The sequence below is a fragment of the Phacochoerus africanus genome, chromosome 1 (genome assembly GCF_016906955.1).
Source record: "Phacochoerus africanus isolate WHEZ1 chromosome 1, ROS_Pafr_v1, whole genome shotgun sequence".
NCBI classification, from domain to species: domain Eukaryota; kingdom Metazoa; phylum Chordata; class Mammalia; order Artiodactyla; family Suidae; genus Phacochoerus; species Phacochoerus africanus.
In genome coordinates this window covers 98,884,524-98,904,078 of record NC_062544.1, presented here as the reverse complement: position 1 = coordinate 98,904,078, position 19,555 = coordinate 98,884,524, and positions in this window count along the sequence as shown.

The window sequence follows — 19,555 nt, the reverse complement described above, 5'->3', positions numbered from 1 at the left end:
AATAATTGTAATCATTCACTTTATATGGGATTCAGTTTTAACTAATCGAAAGTCTTTTGTTTACTGCATTTAAACTTTAAGCCTATTTTTATCCCAGTTTTGGCAAGGAAATTTTTTAAATTCCTTGATTTTTTTTCAGCACTTTTTATTGATGTCTGCAATATAGAAAAGTATACAAGTTATATAGGTGTATGGTTCAAAACATCACAAAGTGACCACATGTATGAAGCACAGGATCAAGAAAGACAATGTTCCAGGCACCCCCAAATGCTTCCCCTGTCAGTAGTCCCACTCACCAAGTAGCTACTATTCTTTCTTCCAAAGCTATAGATAAGTTTTACTTATTTTTTTAAGCTTTATATAAGTGGAATCATAGAGTTTATATTCTTTTGTGCCAGGCTTCTTTCAGTATTCTGTAGTTTATTCATCTTGTTGCATATAGCAATAGTTATCTGTTCTCATTGCACTGTAGTACTTTATTATGCAAATATATTAAAATTTTTCCAATATGCTGTTGATGGGTGTATATTAGTTACCTATTGCTACTGTAATAAATTATCAGAATTTGTAGCTTAATAAAAAAATTCATTATCATACCATTCTGGAGGTCAGAAGCCCAGAATCAGCCATACTAATAAGTTAAATGTTTCAGCAAGGCTGATTTTTCTTGTAGGCTCCAGGGAGCATCTGGTTCCCTCTTTTCCAGCTGCCTGAATTCCTTGGTTCCTGGCTCCCTCTCCATCTTCACAGCTAACAGCATCATATCTTCTGCTCCCTGCTTCCATCATACTGCCTCCCTTGTACTGGGATCCATGTGATTAAACTGGGCCCATATGAGTAATCCAGTGTAAGCTCCCTCAACACTTCACTCTGTTTGATTGCATGATTTCTGAGGAGAAATTGGATATTCTTACCTATACTTCTCCATAGATGTTTTTCCCCTTTGGTTCTTTTAAGGTTTTTTTTTTTTTAATCTTTGATTTTATGCAATTTTTTTTTTTAATCTTTTTGCTATTTCTTCGGCTGCTCCCGCAGCATATGGAGGTTCCCAGGCTAGGGGTCCAATCGGAGCTGTAGCCACTGGCCTACGCCAGAGCCACAGCAATGCAGGATCCGAGCTGCGTCTGCGACCTACACCACAGCTCACAGCAACGCCGGATCCTTAACCCACTGAGCAAGGGCAGGAACCGATCCCGCAACCTCATGGTTCCTAGTCGGATTCATTAACCACTGTGCCACAATGGGAACTCTGATTTTATGCAATTTTTAAATTTATTTTTGGTCTTTTGTATTTTTAGGGCTGCACCCTACAGCATATGGAGGTTCCCAGGCTAGGGATCAAGTCAGAGCTGTAGCCGCTGGCCTATACCACAGCCACAGCAATGCAAGATCCGAGCCATGTCTGTGACCTGTACCACAGCTCGTGGCAATGCTGGATCCTTAACCCACTGAGCGAGGCCAGGGATTGAACCTGCATCCTCATGGATACTAGTCAGATGCGTTTCCACTGAGCCATGACGGGAACTCTGATACTATGCAGTTTGAATGTGATATGCCTAGGTGTAGGTTTTGGTGGGGTTTATCTTTCTTAGTGTTTTTCAAACTTCTTAGATCTGTGGTTTGGTGTCTGATATTAACTTAGCATTTTCAGCCATTATTGCTTCAAATATTTTTTCTGTCATTTTCCCTCTTCTAGTATTGTATATGTTAACATTGTTTGTAGTTGTCCCACAGTTTTTGAATATTCTGTTCCTTTTTTTCTGCAGTCTTTTTTCTCTTTGCTTTTTGTAGTTTGGGGAGTTTCTGTTGACATGTCCTCCAACTCAGAGGTTATTTCCTCAACCATGTGTAGTCATGAGCCCATGGAAAGCATTCATCATTTCTGTTTCAGGTTTTATTTTTTATATCTGTGCCTTTAAAAAAATTCTTAGAATTTACATCTCTTTGCTTATATGACCTACCTGTTTTGGTGTGTTGTCTTTTTCTCTTAAAGGCATTAGCTTTTTATATTAATGGTTGTTTTAAATTTGTAGTCTGATAATTCCAACATTTCTGCCATGTCCGAATCTCATTCTGATGCTCACTCTGTCTCTTCAAACTGTTTGCTTTTCATTTGTGCCTAGTAGTAGCTTTGTGTTGATAGCTGAATATGATGTCCTGGGTAATAGAAACTCCAATGAACAGATCTTTAGTGCTGTGGTGGGGGGATAGCATTCTGTAGTCCTGTGATTAGGTCTCAGTGAACCCGTGTGCATGGGCTGTGAACTTCACAAGTGCTTCTCAGTCTTCCTCAGCTCTCTGCCCCATACATGGGACAGGATGGCTCAAGGGAGCTAGAGTTGGAAATTTCCCTTCTACCAGGTTGTTTAGGCTCTGATAAACCCCAATAGTTGAGGTGCTGATAAAATAGTTCCTTCTGAGGGCAGGCCTTGTTAAGAACAGAATACTCTGGGTTATTTCAAATGGTTACTTTCTCTGTTCCCCTGCCAGAAGCACCAGGGGATTCTCCTCTGAATTTCCCTTTGCTACCCTGGAAGAGCTTCTTAAGGTAAAACAAAGCTTTGGGGATCCCCTTATGACTAGGGGATTTTACTCAGTGACTTGTCCACACTGAGCCTCCAGCAATTTGTCAGTTACAATTCAGGCTTTCCTACCAGGGTCCTGTCTCCCTGAGACATTTCTGCTTCAGTAAGTTGTGATTCTCTTTTCACCTGTCTCTGCAGTTTGGGAGACTGCAGATTTCCCTCAGTTCTCTGACAGACCTAAGAGTTGATTTTTCAGTTAATTCGGCTTTTTTCTTGTTAGGATGGACAAGTGACTTCCAAACTCCTTATTTGGTAGACCAAAAAACCCAGAATCATAAATTCCCCCCTTACAATCCTAATCATACCTAGAGAGTCCCTTTGCCAAGTAAGATAACATTCACCAGTTCCAGGGATCAGGATATAGACATCTTTGGGTGAGTAGTATTCAACCTACCCTAAGATGTTTGGGTGGTTTTCAGTTTTCCAATTGATCCTATGAATTGTTATGAACAGTCTTGAATGCATCTTTTGGGAAACATCTTCACTTTTTTGTTGGTTATATATGTAGATGTGGATTGCTGGATCTATAGGCTATATATATATTAAGCATTAGCAGATATTAAATGTTTGGCCAGTTTTTCCAGCTATAGAGGTACCATTCCTGGGATAAAATTTTTCAAATGATGTATCTGATAAGAATCTAATATTCAGAATATGTAAAAACTCTTAAAACTCAATAGGAAGACAACCCATATTAAAAGACAGTATTTGAGTAGATATTTCCTCAAGGAAGATATACAAGTGGGAACCACATGAAAAGAAGTTTGATATTATTAGTAATTGGGGAAATGCAAGTCAAAGCCACAATGAGATAACTACAGCCAAAATAAGTTAAGTGTTGGTAAAGATGGGAAGAAATTCCCATTGCTGGTGGGAATGTAAAATGATGGAACCACTTTGGAAAACTGGTGGTTCCTCAAAAGGCTAAACATTTAGTTACTATGACCTAGCAATTCCACACCCAGGATATTTACCTAACTGAGGTAAGAACGTATGTCCTCCCAGAAATGTGTGTGCAAATGTTCATAGAGCGTAATTTATTATTATAGGTAAAAGATGGAAACAACCCAGCACCCATCAACAGACAAAAATGGATAAACACAATGTGACATATCCAAACAATGAAACTTTTTTAACCATAAAAGGAAAGAAGTATTGATACATGCTACTACATGGATGAACCTTGGAAACCTTAAGTGAAAGAAGCCAATCATGAAAAGTCAAAATGTATGATTCCATTTATATGAAATGTCCAGAATAGGCAAATCCTTTGAGGCAGAAAATAAATTAGTGGTTGTAAAAGAAGAGGGCAGTGAGGAGTGACTGCTAATAGGTATAGTGTTTCTTCCTTTCCTTTCCTCCTTTTGACTGCACCCACGGCCTCTGGAGGTTACTGGACCAGGGATTATACTCAAGCCACAGCAGTGACAACGCAAGATCCTTAACTGGCTACATCACAAGGGAACTCCAGTATAGGGATTCTTTTGACTGTGATGAAAGTGTTCTGAAATTTTATAGTGATGGTGGTTGCACAGTCTCGTGAATGCACTAAAAACTTGGGGAGTTCTCTGATGGCTTAATGGTTAAGGATTTGGCAGTGTCAACTGCTGTGGCTCAGGTTGCTGTGGCGCTGTTTTGATCTCTGGCCTGGGAACTTGTATGTGCCACGGGCATAGCCTTTACTTCAAAAGGGTGAATTATGGTATATGAAATATATATCAGTTTTTTTAATTTACATTACAACCAGCAGTATATAAGAGTTCTAGTTGCTCTGTATCTTTTTGTACACTTGCTATTGTCTGTCTTTAGTTTTAGACCTCCTGGCAGGTTTTTTATTTTTACAGTAGGATCTTATTTTCGTTTTAATTGTTTTTTCTTGATAACTTTCAGTTAAGTATATTTCATGTTTATTGGCCATTTGGATATCCTCTTTTGTAAAGTACCTATTTAAGAATCTTAAGAGTATTGTCTCCCCCACTCCCCTTAGAAAAATAGGGAAATAATTGCTTCTTTCTTACTAACATATTCTTTGCATATTCAGGATACTAGTTCTTGTCAGAAATGTAAATATCTTCTCCCATTCTGTGGTTTGGTCTTTTCACTCTTTCGTACTACCTTTTGATGAACAGAAATTATTGATTCTAATGTTCCATTTGCCTACTTTTCATTATAGTTACTGATTTTTTTTTTTACCCGTTTTGAAGAAATCTTTGCCCTCTAGGTCATGAAGATAGTTTATGATGTTATATTTCTAGAAGCTTTATTGTTTTGCTTTTCTGTAGTTCTTCTGGGATTGATTTTTTTTTTGCATGGTATGAAGTAGGGTATAACTTTTTTTTTTAATGTGGTATTCACTTACTCTGGTATCATTATTGGAGGGGTATCATCTTTCTGAACTGCAGTGTCACATTGGTCATAGTTCAACTGTCCATTTATACGTATCTCTGTTTCTGGGCTTTCTATTCTTTTCCATTTGCCAGTTTGTCTATCCTGTACCAGTATATTATAGTCTCAATTTCTGTAGTTTAAAAAAAGCCTTTATCCAGTACCCTCTGCCGCCTCTATTTTTTCTTAAGATTGCTTTTGCTATCTGCCCCCACCCCCAGCTTTTTTTCTCTTCAGCTGGCCCCAGGCGTGTGGAGTTTCTAGGGCAGTAGTCCAATCCCAGCCGCATATGCTATCTACACTGCAGCTGCAGCAACACAAGATCCTTAACCCAGTGCCCGCAGCCAGGGATGGAAGCTGGGTCCCAGCACTCCAGAGTTGCCACCAATCGCATGGCACCACAGCAGAAACTCCACGTTTGCTATTTTTGACCCTTTACATTTCCAAATAAACTTTTTCAGGGCTACAGGTACAGCATATGGAGGTTCCCAGGCTAGGGGTCAAATCAGAGCTATAGCAACACCAGATCCTTGAGGGTTTGATCCATGAGTGAGGCCAGGGATCAGACCCACGTCCTCATGGATATTAGTCGGATTCGTTTCCACTGTGCCACAACAGGAACACCTCAAATAAACTTTAGAATCAGCTGGTCAATTGCCACACCAAAAAAGTGGTATTTTGATTGAGATTGCATTGAACTTATAGATCAATTTGAGGATAATTGTCATCTTTACAGTATCTTCCAAACTATGCACAGAAATATCCCTACATTTTATGTAGGTCTTCAGTCTCTCCTAGCAGTATTTGTATCATCTTGTACCTTCTTTTGGTAGATTTTTTTTTTCTCAGCTCATTTTTTTGGGAATGCTATTGTAAATGGCACCCTTTAAAATTTTACATTCTTTGTTTATGGTATGTAAATACTTTTCATATTGACCTTATCCAAAAAGCTTATTCAAATCCATTTGTTAATATAATAATCCTCTGTAGTTTATTTTGAATTTTTCTACAATTATGTCATCTGCAAATGAGTATTATTTCGTCCTTTCTAATATTTTGCTCTGTGACACCTATACTCCAGTATACAACTCTGTAGAATTGATGACAGGAAGCATCTTTGTCTTGTTCCCCATCTCAGAGTGAAAGCTTTAAATACTTCACCATTGAGTATATTTGCTAGATACTCTAACAGAAAGAAAGTTCTCTTTCCTGCTTACTTGTATAACAGATTTTATTATGAATGGGTGTTGAATTTTATAAAAAGATTTTTTCTAGAGATAATTTTTTCCTGTTAGTAATACCAGTTATGTTAATTTTTAGAAGGATTAAACCAACTTTATACCCCTGAAATAAATTGAATTTGATCTTCATGTATTAGTTTTATTAGAGTGCTGGCTTTGGTTTGTCAGTATTTTGATAGGGAGTTCTCATTGTGGCTTAGCAGGTCAAGAACCCAACTAGTAGTCTTGAGGATTCAGGTTCAATCCCTGGCCTCACTCAGTGGGTTAAGAATCCAGCATTGCCGGAGTTCCCGTCGTGGCGCAGTGGTTAACGGATCCGACTAGGAACCATGAGGTTGCGGGTTTGACCCCTGCCCTTGCTCAGTGGGTTAACGATCCGGCGTTGCTGTGAGCTGTGGTGTAGGTTGCAGACGCGGCTCGGATGCCGCATTGCTGTGGCTCTGGTGTAGGCTGGCAGCTACAGCTCCGACTCGACCCCTAGCCTGGGAACCTCCATATGCCGCGGGAGCGGCCCAAAGAAATAGCAAAAAGACAAAAAAAAAAAAAAAGAATGCAGCATTGCCACAAGTTGGAGTGTAGGTCACATTTGTAGCTCAGATCTGGCATTGCTGTGGCTGTGGTGTTGGATGGCAGCTGCAGCTCCAGTTCAACCCCTAGGCTGCGAACTTCCATATGCCACAGATGCAGTCCTAAAAAGAACAAATTGGTTAAAAAAAAAAAATTAGGATTTTGCATTATACTGGGAAGAATTAGTTTGTAATTTTCATATTTTTATCAGTATTTGATATCAAGATGATGTTGACATCCTAAATCAGGTTGGGAAGTATTCCCTCTTTATATTCTTTGTAAAGAGTTTGTGGTAGACTGATGTAACACTTGTCAGTTTTGTTTCTTTAAAACTACCATATCAATTTAGAAGACTTGTAGAAATTAACAACAGCCCAAATGCTTTTACCCATTACGATTTCCTTATGTGGGGTTTCTTTTTCTTGTTTTTTGTTTGTTTTGTTTTTCTTTTTATGGCCATACCTGTGGCATATGGAAGGTCCTGGGCCAGGGGCTGATTTGGAGCCACAGCTGTGACCTATACCACAGTTTGCAGCAACACTGGATCCTTAACCCACTGAGCAAGGCCAGGGATCAAGCCCAAATCCTCACAGAGACAACACTGGGTCCTTAATCCCCTGAGCCACAATAGGAACTCCAGGTTTGGTTTTGTTTTGTTTAATATGGGCTTTCTTTTCATTGAAAGTAACGTGATTTTTTAAACTGGCAAAATGCCAGAATATAGGAATTCCTCCTTCACATAACACTTTATTAATGTCCTTATCAAATAGTTGTTCCCCATGGTGAAATGGAATTTGATGATGTCAGGGAATTTTCAGTGTATGTATCAGATATATTCTGTAATCATGATCACTTCAGAGAATTAGAAAAATGTAATCCATACATATAATAAAAAATGCATGAAGTGAGAGGTATATGAAATTCAATGATAATTTAAAAGATATTTCTCAGACAATGAGAAAATATATGAAGATAATCATACTTTGAGAAATAATCGGAGTTCCAGTCGTGGCGCAGGATTTAACGAATCTGACTAGGAACCATGAGGTTGCGGGTTCGGTCCCTGCCCTTGCTCAGTGGGTTAACGATCCAGCGTTGCCGTGAGCTGTGGTGTAGGTTGCAGACGAGGCTCGGATCCAGCGTTGCTGTGGCTCTGGCATAGGCCGGAGGCTGCAGCTCCAATTCGACCCCTAGCCTGGGAACCTCCATATGCTGCAGGAGCGGTCCAAGAAAGAGCAAAAAAAGACAAAAAAAAAAGAAATAATCTTCCAATCTCTCAATCTATGACTCTAGAGAGGGAGAATAATACACATACATACACACTTAATCTTTTTTTTTTTTGTCTTTTTAGTGCCGTACCCATGGCATATGGAGGTTCCCAGGCTGGGGGTCAAACGGATCTGTAGCTTCTGACCTACACCACAGCCACAGCAATGCCACATCTGAGGCATGTCTGTGACCTGCACCACAGCTCATGGCAATGCTGGATCCTTAATCCACTGAGCAAGGCCAGGGATCGAACCCACATCCTCATGGATACTAGTTGGGTCCATTACTGTTGAGTCACAGTGGGAACTCCCTGGTGACAATTCTGTTTTATCTTGGGATAAATTCTCTTTCTAAAATTCAGATGTAGCAGTTCTCAAAATTTTTGGTCACAATACTCCTTTACATTTGTACTTAAGAACCCCAAAGAATTGTTAATATGGGTCATTTATATTTGCTATGATAAATAAAAGCTGAAATTTTTGAAAATATTATTTTATAAATAGCAATAGAAAATCCATTACATGTTATAACTTTGTAGAGAACAACTTTACAAAACAAAAAAATGAATGTAGATAATAAAATTAGAAATGAAAAAGTAACAATGGACATCACAGAAATACAAAGGGTCATAAGAGACTATTACATGCAACTATACGCCAATAAAATGGAAAACCTAGACGAAATGGACAAATTCTTAGAAAAGTACAATCTTCCAAGACTAAACCAAGATGAAATAGAAAAGATGAATGGACCAATTAACAAGTACTGAAATTGAAACTGTGATTAAAAAACTTCCAACAAACAGGAGTTCCTGTTGTGGTGCAGTGGATATGAATCCAACTAGGAACCATGAAGTTGCAGATTTGATCCCTGGCTTCACTCACTGGGTTAAGGATCTGGAGTTGCCATAAGCTGTGGTGTAGGTCGCAGACACAGCTCAGATCTGGCTTTGCTGTGGCTGTGGCATAAGCTGACAGCTGCAGCTCCAATTAGACCCCTAGCCTGGGAACCTCCATATGCCACAGGTGGGGCCCTCAAAAGACAAAAGAGAAAAAAATAAAAAATAAATTATAAAAAAAAAAACTTCCAACAAACAAAAGTCCAGGACTAGATGGCTACACAGGTGAATTCTATCAAACATTTAGAGAAGAGCTAACACCTATCCTTACGAAACTGTTCCAAAAAATTGCAGAAGGGACACTCCCAAACTCATTCTATGAGGCCACCAACACCTCATACCAAAACCAGACAAAGATATCACAAAAAAAGAAAATTACAGGCCAATTTCACTGATGAATATAGATGCAAAAATCTTCAACAAAATACTAGCAAACTGAATCCAACAATACATTAAAAGAATTGTACATCATGATCAAGTGGGGTTTATCCCAGGGATGCAAGGATTCTTCAATATCTGCAAATAAATCAGTGCGATACACCACATTAACAAACTGAAGAATAAAAACCATATGATCCTCTCAATAGACACAGAAAAGGCCTTTGACAAAGCCCAACACCCATTTCTGATAAAAATCCTCTGGAAAGTGGGCATAGAGGGAACTTACCTCAACATAATAAAGGCCATGTACAACAAACCCACAGCAAACATCATTCTCAATGGTGAAATGCTGAAAGAATTCCCACTGAGATCAGAAGCAAGACAAGGATGTCCCCTCTCACCACTACTCTTCAACATAGTTTTGGAAGTCCTATACAGGAAAATCAGAGAAGAAAAAGAAATAAAAGGAATCAAGATTAGAAAGGAAGAAGTAAAACTATCACTATTTGCAGATGACATGATACTATACCTAGAGAATCCTAAAAACTCTACCAGAAAACTGTTAGAGCTCATCAGTGAATTTGGCAAAGTCGCAGGATGTAAAATTAATACACAGAAATTGATGGCATTTCTATATACTAACAATGAAAAAGCAGAAAAGGAAATTAGGGAAGCAATCATATTTAGCATTGCATCAGAAAGAATAAAATACTTAGGAACAAACCTACCTAAAGAGACAAAAGACCTGTACTCCGAAAACTATAAGACACTGACGAAAGAAATCAAAGATGACACCAACAGATGGAAAGACATACCATGCTCTTGGATTGGAAGAGTCAATATTATCAAAATGACTATACTACCCAAGGCAATCTACAGATGCAATGCAATCCCTATCAAATTACCAAGAACATTTTTCACAGAACTCGAACAAAATATTTTGAAGTTTGTTTGGAAGCACAAAAAACCCAGAACAGCCAAAGACAGACTGAAAAAGATAAATGAAGCTGGAGGAATCAGGCTCCCAGACTTCAGACTATACTACAAAGCAACAACCATCAAAACCATATGGTACTGGAACAAAGACAGAAATATAGATCAGTGGAACAGGATAGAAAGCCCACAATTAAACCCACACACCTACAGCCAACTCATCTATGACAAAGGAGGCAAGAATATACAATGGAGAAAAGACAGCCTGTTCAATAAGTGGTGCTGGGAAAACTGGACAGCCACATGGAAAAGAATGAAATTAGAACACTTCCTAACGCCATACACACAAAAAAACTCAAAATGGATTAAAGACTTAGATATAAGACCAGACACTATAAAACTTAGAGGAAAACAGGCCAAACACTCTCCAACATAAACAACAGCAACATCTCAGATCCACCTCTTAGAGTATTGACAATAAAAACAAAAATAAACAAATGGGACCTAATTAAACTTCAAAGTTTCTGCGCAGCAAAGGAAACCCTAAACAAAACAAAAAGACAACCTACAGAATGGGAGAAAATCTTTGTGAATGAATTGACGAGTGATTAATCTCCAAAATTTATAAACACCTCCTGCAGCTCAATACCAAAAAAAACAACCCCATCAAAAAATGGGCAGAAGATCTAAACAGACAATTCTCCAAAGACGACATACAGATGACCAAAAAACACATGAAAAGATGTTCAACATCACTCATTGTTAGAGAAATGCAAATCAAAACCACTATGAGGTACCACCTTACACCAGCCAGAATGGCCATCATCAAAAAGTCTACAAACAATAAGTGCTAGAGAGGGTGTGGAGAAAAAGGAACCCTACTACCCTGTTGGTGGGATTGTAAATTGGTGCAACCACTGTGGAAAACAGTATGGAGATTCCTCAGAAAACTAAAACTAGAACTACCATTTGATCCAGCAATCCCACTCCTGGGCATTTATCCAGAGAAAACCATGACTCGCAAAGACACATGTACTCCGATGTTCACTGCAGCACTATTTTCAATAGCCAAGACATGGAAACAACCTAAACATCCATCGACAAAGGAGTGGATCAAGAAGAAGTGGTACATATACACAATGGAATATTACTCAGACATTAAAAGGAACGAAATAACGGCATTTTTAGCAACATAGATGGACATAGAAATTATCATGCTAAGTGAAGTCAGTCAGACAATGAGACACCAACAACAAATGCTTTCACTGACATGTGGAATCTGAAAAAAGGACACAATGAACTTCTTTGCAGAACAGATACTGACTCATAGACTTTGAAAAACTTATGTTTTCCAAAAGAGACAGGGCGTGGAGGGTGGGGGGGATGTGCTGGGGTTGTGGGATGAAAATCCTATAAAACTGGATTGTGATGATCATTGTATGACTATAAATGTAATAAATTCATTGAGTAATAAGAAAAAGAAAAGACACATGTACTCCAATGTTCATTGCAGCCCTATTTGCAATAGCCAAGACATGGAAACAACCTTATTGTCCATCAACAGAGGAGTGGCTAAAGAAGATGTGGTACGCATACACAATGGAATATTACTCAGCCATTAAAAGGAAAGAAATAATGGCATTTGTGACAACATGGATGGACCTAGAAATTATGCTAAGTGAAGTCAGTCAAGCAATGGGACACCAACATCATATGCTATCACCGACATGTGGGATCTAAAAAAAGGACACAATGAACTTCTTTGCACAGCGATACTGACTCACAAACTTTGCAAAACTTATGGTTTCCAGATGAGACAGGTTGGGGGTGGGGGGATGCTGAGGGTTTGGGATGGATATGCTGTAAAATTTGATTGTAATGATTGTTGTACACCGATAAATGTAATTAAATTCATTAAGTATAAAAAACTTCATAATTGAATATGTAGTCCTTATCTAATTGAAGTTACAAGTTCTGTGTATAAAATAAATCAAAATAAGTTAATCCAAAAAAAAAGTGTATGTAGAAAAGTGCCATTGTTTTACATTTTCCCAATCTTCAATGTCTGGTTTAATGGAGGACAACTGCATTCCCTCAACTGCTGTATCCCATCTGAAGTGATGTGCTTTTCAGTTGAATTTCATGAAGAAAATCCAGCCTCAGAAATACATAGGTGGAAAAGGTAGTATTTTAATAGTTTTTCCAGATAATTGCAAATCTTCTTTTTTGATGCTATAACTTGACAGGTGTTAGTGCTCTAAAGGTCAATCACAATGTGGAATCCATTGGTCTCTCTTACACTCTGAATGGTTTTTTACCCATATGTGATTTTATAACATTATTCATTGGATTTAGAAAAATAGCAGTTCACTGAGTTTCAGAGTTCTTCCAAATCTTGATGTGTCTCATTATAAAATATCTCTCCAAATCACGTATTTTCAGTATTATTAGATCTCATTAGAAAAGTTTGGGTTTTTTGTTTTGTTTTGTTTTGTTTATTTATTTATTTATTTATTTATTTTGCCATGCCTGCGACATGCAGAAGTTCCAGGGCCAAGGATTGAACCCATAGCACATCAGTGACCCGAGCCACAGCAGTGACAATGCTGAATTCTTAACCCACTGCACCACCAGGGAACTCCTAGAAGAGTTTAAGTTTCCAGGCTAGGAGCCGAATCAGAGCTGCAGCTGCTGGCCTAAGCAATGCCAGATGCCACAGCAATGCCAGATCTGAGCTTCATCTGTGTTCTACACTACTGTTCACAGCATCACCAGATCCTTAACCCACTGAACGATGCCAGAGATCCAACCTACATTCTCATGGATACTAGTGAGGTTTGTTACTGCTGAGTCACAATGGGAACTCCTAAATTGTTGTGGCTTAATGAAATTAATTTTTCTTTTATTTAAAAAAAATTTATTAGAGTTTATTTACAATGTTCTGTCCAATTCCGCTGTACAGCAAAGTGACCCAAGTATACATACACATATATATATATACACATTCTTTTTCTCGCTTTATCCTCCATCATGTTCCATCACAAGTGACTAGATATAGTTCCCTGTGCTACACAGGAGGATCTCATTTCTTATCTACTCCAAATGTAATAGTTTGCATCTAACCCCAAACTCCCCATCCATCCCACTACCCCTTGGCAACCACAAGTCTATTCTCCATGAATTTGTTTCTTTCCTGTAGATTGGTTCATTTGTGCCACGTATTAGATTCCAGATATGTGATATCATTTGGTATTTGTCTCATTAATGCAGTATGTAGCACGTCAGTCTCATAATAATATTAATTGTTATTTCTTCAAGGGGATTATTTTTTCTTTTTGTGGCTACACCCACGGCATATGGAAGTTACCAGGGCCAGGGATTGAATCTGCACCTCTGCAGAGATCAACAATTGCAGTTGGATTCTTAACGCAATGCACCATGGTGGGAACTCCCTTCGAGGGAATTCTTAAATGAACTTGTCTTTCTATTTTCCCACATAGTGGTGAAGAATACAACAACTGCAAATTCAGCTTGGGGCTACTGCCTTGCTTTGTGCTAGAGTGCTAGCAGTTCACCCACAGTGCAAACAAATGTTCACACAGTGAAAAGGGCAGATGACCTCTTCCTAGTTAGTTTTGACCTCACAGATTCCCGCAAAGTTCTAAAGACTTCTAGGGATCCTAGGGTCACACTCTGAGAACTGCTGTTGTAATCCAGTAGCCAAATTAGTCATTTGATTTTGCCCCATGTTGGTTTAGAATTTCAAACAAGGCTTTGGTTCAGAAATTTCGATTGACATACTGTGGAGTGTGACTCTTCCAAGTGTTTTCTGTTAAATGTGTTCTGTCTAAATGCTACAACTTGGCCATCATAATTGTGTTAGTCTCCTGTGTTTTGGGTACATACACTCACTCTGGTCTTTCCAAGCTCTGCTCAGGTGGGAAATTCTATTAAGTTGTTGGTGGAAGACCACAATTTCGCTGCACCCAAAGCTTTTGCTGCTCTTTAACTGCAGTAAATGCTTAATATTTCATTGAACATTGTTAAACTTCAAGTAAAATAATCTTTTTTTTTTTTTGTCTTTTTAGGGCCACACCCACAGCATATGGAAGTTCCCAGGCTAGGGGTCTAATCAGAGCTGTTGCTGCCGGCCTACACCACAGCCTCAGCAACACCAGATCCGAGATCCGTCTGCGACCTACACCATAGCTCACAGCAATGCCAGTTCCTTGACCCACTGAGCGAGGCCAGGGATCAAACCCATGTCCTCATGGATACTAGTCAGGTTTGTTACTGCTGAGCCATAATGGGAACTCCTGATAGTCCTAATATTTGAAAAACTCTTGAAATGAAGGTGGGAGAACTAACATCCTGATAAAAATTAATAGGCAAAAAACTACAATATAAAAATAACCCTTGAACATATATAAATATGTTCAATTTTCCTCAGGGAGAAATGCAGGTTAAAAGTATACCAAAATAGAAGTTCCTGCCATAGGGCAGTGGGTTAAAGGATCTGGCATTGCCACAGCTGTGGTGTAGGTCAAAGTTGCGGCTTTGATTCAGTCCCTGACCCGGGAGCTTCCATGTGTTGCAGATGTGTCCATAATTTATTTTTATTTTTTATTTTTATTTTTATTTTTATTTTTTTTAGGACTGCACCTGCAGCATATGTAGGTTCCCAGGCCAGGGGTCGAATTGGAGCTATAGCCACTGGCCTACACCACAGCCACAGCAACACCAGATCTGAGCCGAGTCTGCAACCTACACCACAGCTCATAGCAACACTGGATCCTTAACCCACTGAGCAAGGCCAGGGATCAAACCTGCATCCTCATGGACAATAGTCACATTTATTTCCTCTGAGCCACAATGGGAACTCCCATAAAATTTTTTTTTAATGTGGTACATATTATGTGGAATACTACTCAGCCATAAAAAAGAATGAAATAATGCCATTTGCAGGAGTTCCTGTCATGGCTCAGTGGTAACCACCCGGACTAGTATCCATGAGGATGAGGGTTTGATCCTTGGCCTTGCTCAGTGGGTTAAAGATCCAGCAGTGCTGTGAGCTGTGGTGTAGGTTGCAGATGTGGCTTGGATCCCTGAATTGCTCTGGCAGTGGTTAGGCTGGCAGCTACAGCTCCAATTCAACCCCTAGCTTGGGAACTTTCATATGCTGCAAGGGCAGGCCTAAAAAGACAAACAATAATAACAATGCCATTTGCAGCAACATGGATGCAGCTAAAGGTTCTTAACTCACTAAGTGAATTAAGTCAGAAAGAGAAATGTTCCTCTGAAGAAACACAAGAAAGATAACCAGAAACTACAAAATATTATCTGAGGAGGGTAGTTGGACGAAATGAAATGGAATGGATAAACTGAACACCTAACTGACCTGAGTGTACCTTTTCGTATGTCTTCACTTCTGGTACATTAAGGTTTCACATTTAAAAAAACTAATATTTGGAGTTCCCTTCGTGGCTCAGTGGTTAACAAATCTGGCTAGGAACCATGAGGTTTCAGGTTCAATCCCTAGCCTTGCTCAGTGGGTTAAGGATCCAGCATTGCTGCGAGCTGTGGTGTAGGTTGCAGACTCAGCTTGGATCCCGAGTTGCTGTGGCTGTGGTGTAGGCTGGTGGCTATAGCTCCAATTAGACCCCTAGCCTGGGAACCTCCATATGCTGTGGGAGGGGCCCAAGAAATGGCAGAAAGACAAAATAAATAAATAAAAATTAAAAAAATAAAAAAACGAATATTTAATCAACTACGAGGGAAAAACCATGATTTTTTTCCTGATTTTTTTTTCTTTTGGCCACACTGCGGCCTGCAGAAGTTCCTGGGCCAGGAATCAAACCTGTGCCACAGCAGTAACAATACAAGATCCTTAACCCATTGCTCCACTAGGGAACTCCTGTTTTCTGTACTCTTTAATGATGTTCACTGAGGTAAGTCTGTGTGTTAAGAGTAGGCTTGTAGTAAAAAGGCTCCCTGTAATTCAAATCCCAAACTCTTCCCAAGCAGTCAAAAGTTTCTACATTTGTCCATCACATCTCCCACCCAAGTAAACAAAATGTCCTGAACTAAAATACTCAACTATGATACGGGAACAAGAAAGCTAAGTTATCTACGGTCTTTTTCCAGCTAAATATCACTTGGGAATAACTCTCCACACAGTAGCACAGAAACCCTAGGACAAAGGGCATTATTAGCATTCCTTTGCTGTTGCAGCCCTCTGCTGGTATAAATGAAACATGGAGATTGACAATGCTATTTTCTTGTCCTCTAGTCTAGTTTTGTTGATAAACTATCATCCCTAGATTTATTTTCTTTTTTTTAGGACCGTACCTGTGGCATATGGAGGTTCCCAGTCTAGGGGTCCAATTAGAGCTGTAGCTACTTGTCTACTCCACAGCCACAGCAACACAGGATCCAAGATGCATCTGCAACCTACACCACAGCTCACGGCAACTCTAGATCCTTACCTTAACCCACTGAGTAAGGCCAGGGATCAAACCCACATCCTCATGGATACTAGTCAGGTATGTTAACTGCTGAGCCATGATGGGAACTCCCTTAGGACATTTCTGATCCAAACTTTTCTCTGCTTAGCTGGCACAACACCAAACACTCTGAGGTGTTTGGAAATGTTGGCAAGGAAAACTTCAGACTTTTTCTTTGCCTTCCAGAACACTATTTCCTGTGTTCTCCTGCTCTAAACACTCCTTTTTTCTCTGCCTTTTCTTTACTTTTTCTCCCACTCCTGCCAGAGTTCTAGCCCAAATACCCTTCTTTCTATAGGTTCTTCCCTTGAACATTTATGTGGTTCTGTTAGCACAATGAGCATCTAGCAAATGCTGTATCTCCTCCAGATCCATATTTGAAACTATGTAACTAGAACTTCCCTTGAACTTCCCTGTGGACCAGACACCTCAGTGTGAACGCTCGTCTGAGTTCTTCATCTTCCCTATGTTAAGACAAAAGATCCAAAATCTGGACATATGCAAAAGGATTACTGAGTGCCCTTCAATGCCATGTATCAGACTAGAGCATCAGCAAAGCGTGGTCCTGGACCACCAGCATCAGCGCATCTTGGAACTTGTTAGAAATATGAACTCAGGTTCCACTCAAGATCTCCTGAGTCAAATGCTGTGGAGTAGAGCCCTGAAAATCTGTGAATCAACAGGCCCTCCCAGTGATTCTGTTGAGAATTTGAGGTGAGAACTGCTGAACTGGAGCAGGATCAGCTTGTGGGCAAATCCAGCCCAGTGCCTGTTATTATAAAGTTTTACAGGAGAATTTTCCTTTCTTTTATTTGATGTATTTTTTTCTCTATAAGATTTATCATTTCAATGTAGCAATCCCCAGTGTTTATTCAGTATTGTTTATTCATTACTGAAGATGAACGTTTTCTGTGTGGATGCCCCCATCAGAAGGGCTCCCTAATCATCACTTGGTGTCCAGGGGGGAATGGTTCCAGGACACCCCTGCAGCAGGATACCAGAACCCTCAGATGCTCTAGTCCCTTATATAAAAAGGCATGGTATTTGTATATAATCTATGCACATCCTCTCTTACATTTAATTAATTAATTAATTTTTTTTGCTGGTCCTGTGGCATGTGGAAGTTCTTGGGCCAGGGCCTGAACCCTCGCCACAGCAGCAATCCAAGCTGTTGCATTGACAACACCTGACCCTTAACCCACTGTGTCACAAGAGAACCCCCTCTCCTATACATTTTCAATCATCTCTATTTTATTTATAATACCTAATGTGGTGCAATTCCTGGCATGCAGCAAGTTCAAGTTTTGCTTTTTGGAGCTTTCTGGAAGATATATATTTTAACACTTTCTATCATGGTTGGTTGAGGCTACAGCCATGGAACTCACGGAACAGAAGGCCAACTATGTAAATGCTTTGTTCATGGAGCCCTAAAATCTTCAGTTGGTCTTTTAATTCATTAAGAAATGTAAGCAATGCACACCTGTTTTTAAAAAACTGGCAGGAATATTAAGTGTCTAAATCCTAAGCACCCTCAAATCAATCAGAGCAAAGGAGGTTATGGCACAACTGCTGTCTCCTACCTAATAGCTTTCATTCCCTTCACATTATATTTCCATCACATCGTAAGACAATGTTCCTCCATTATGGATAGATTTCTCACCAGTATTATCTGGAGAGCTTCTTACAAAAGCATATTCCTGAGACCTATCCAAATTCAGACACTTTGGGGCTGGATCTCCAAGAATCTTTTTTTTTTTTTTTTTTTGGTGTTCCTGTCGTGGCTCAGTGGTTAAAGAATCTGATTAGCATCCACGAGGATGCAGGTTCGATCCCCGACCTTGCTAAGTCTGGTAAGGATCTGGCAATGCTGTGAGCTTTTGTGTAGGTTGCAGATGCCACTCAGATCTTGCATTGCTGTGGCTGTGACTGTGGCCAGCAGCTACAGCTCTGATTAGACCCCTAGCCTGGGAACCTCCATACGCTGCGGGTGTGGCCCTAAAAACTAAAAAAAAAAAAAAAAAGATTCTTATGCACCCTGAAGTTTGTGAATCACAGGCTACATTCTTATCTTCTTCTAAGTTCAAAGAGAAGAAGAGACTCCTTTAGTATTGCCCAAGTGCACCATAAACAAATCAAGACCATTGAAAGAGCCATCCATCTTCTCTCTCATAGTGTCCTTTTTCTTTGTAACTTTCCCTCAGTATTTTATTTTGAAACTATCCAAACACAGAAAAGTTGAAATAACTGTACAGTGGACACCCATATACTACTCCATTGACATGTTACTGCAGTTGCTTTTTCACCAGACTCTCCTTTTACTCATATCTTTATTCATTAACCCATCTTTTTGGGAGGGGGTGATGAATTTCTAAGTAAATTTCAGATGCAGGTAGTGACTTATTTGGGATGATGGTGACTTGAAGAATAACAAAGCACTGAATTCTTAGAGCCCTGGTGAAAACACAGTGGCTTTATTGGACAGGATTTGTTGGCTGCTTTGCCTCAGCAAGAGGTTCAGAATGTGTTCAATTAAAGACAGAAGGATAGCTTTGGCTAACTGTAGAGTCCCTCCCCATCTTCCTGCAGGGTAGTATCTACTTGTCTCTATTTATTTGAATGGAACCTTTTGTTTTGTTACTAGGGGGAAAAAAAGGGAGGTTTGGGGCTGTGGAGAACAGGAGATAAATGTGGAAGCAGAGGGCAGCAGTAACCCCTTCCTTCCTCCATGGGTCTTGAGGCCCTAATGGATAGCCGGTTTGAGGTTTGCTGGGCTAGCGGTTAGCAAGGCCATGA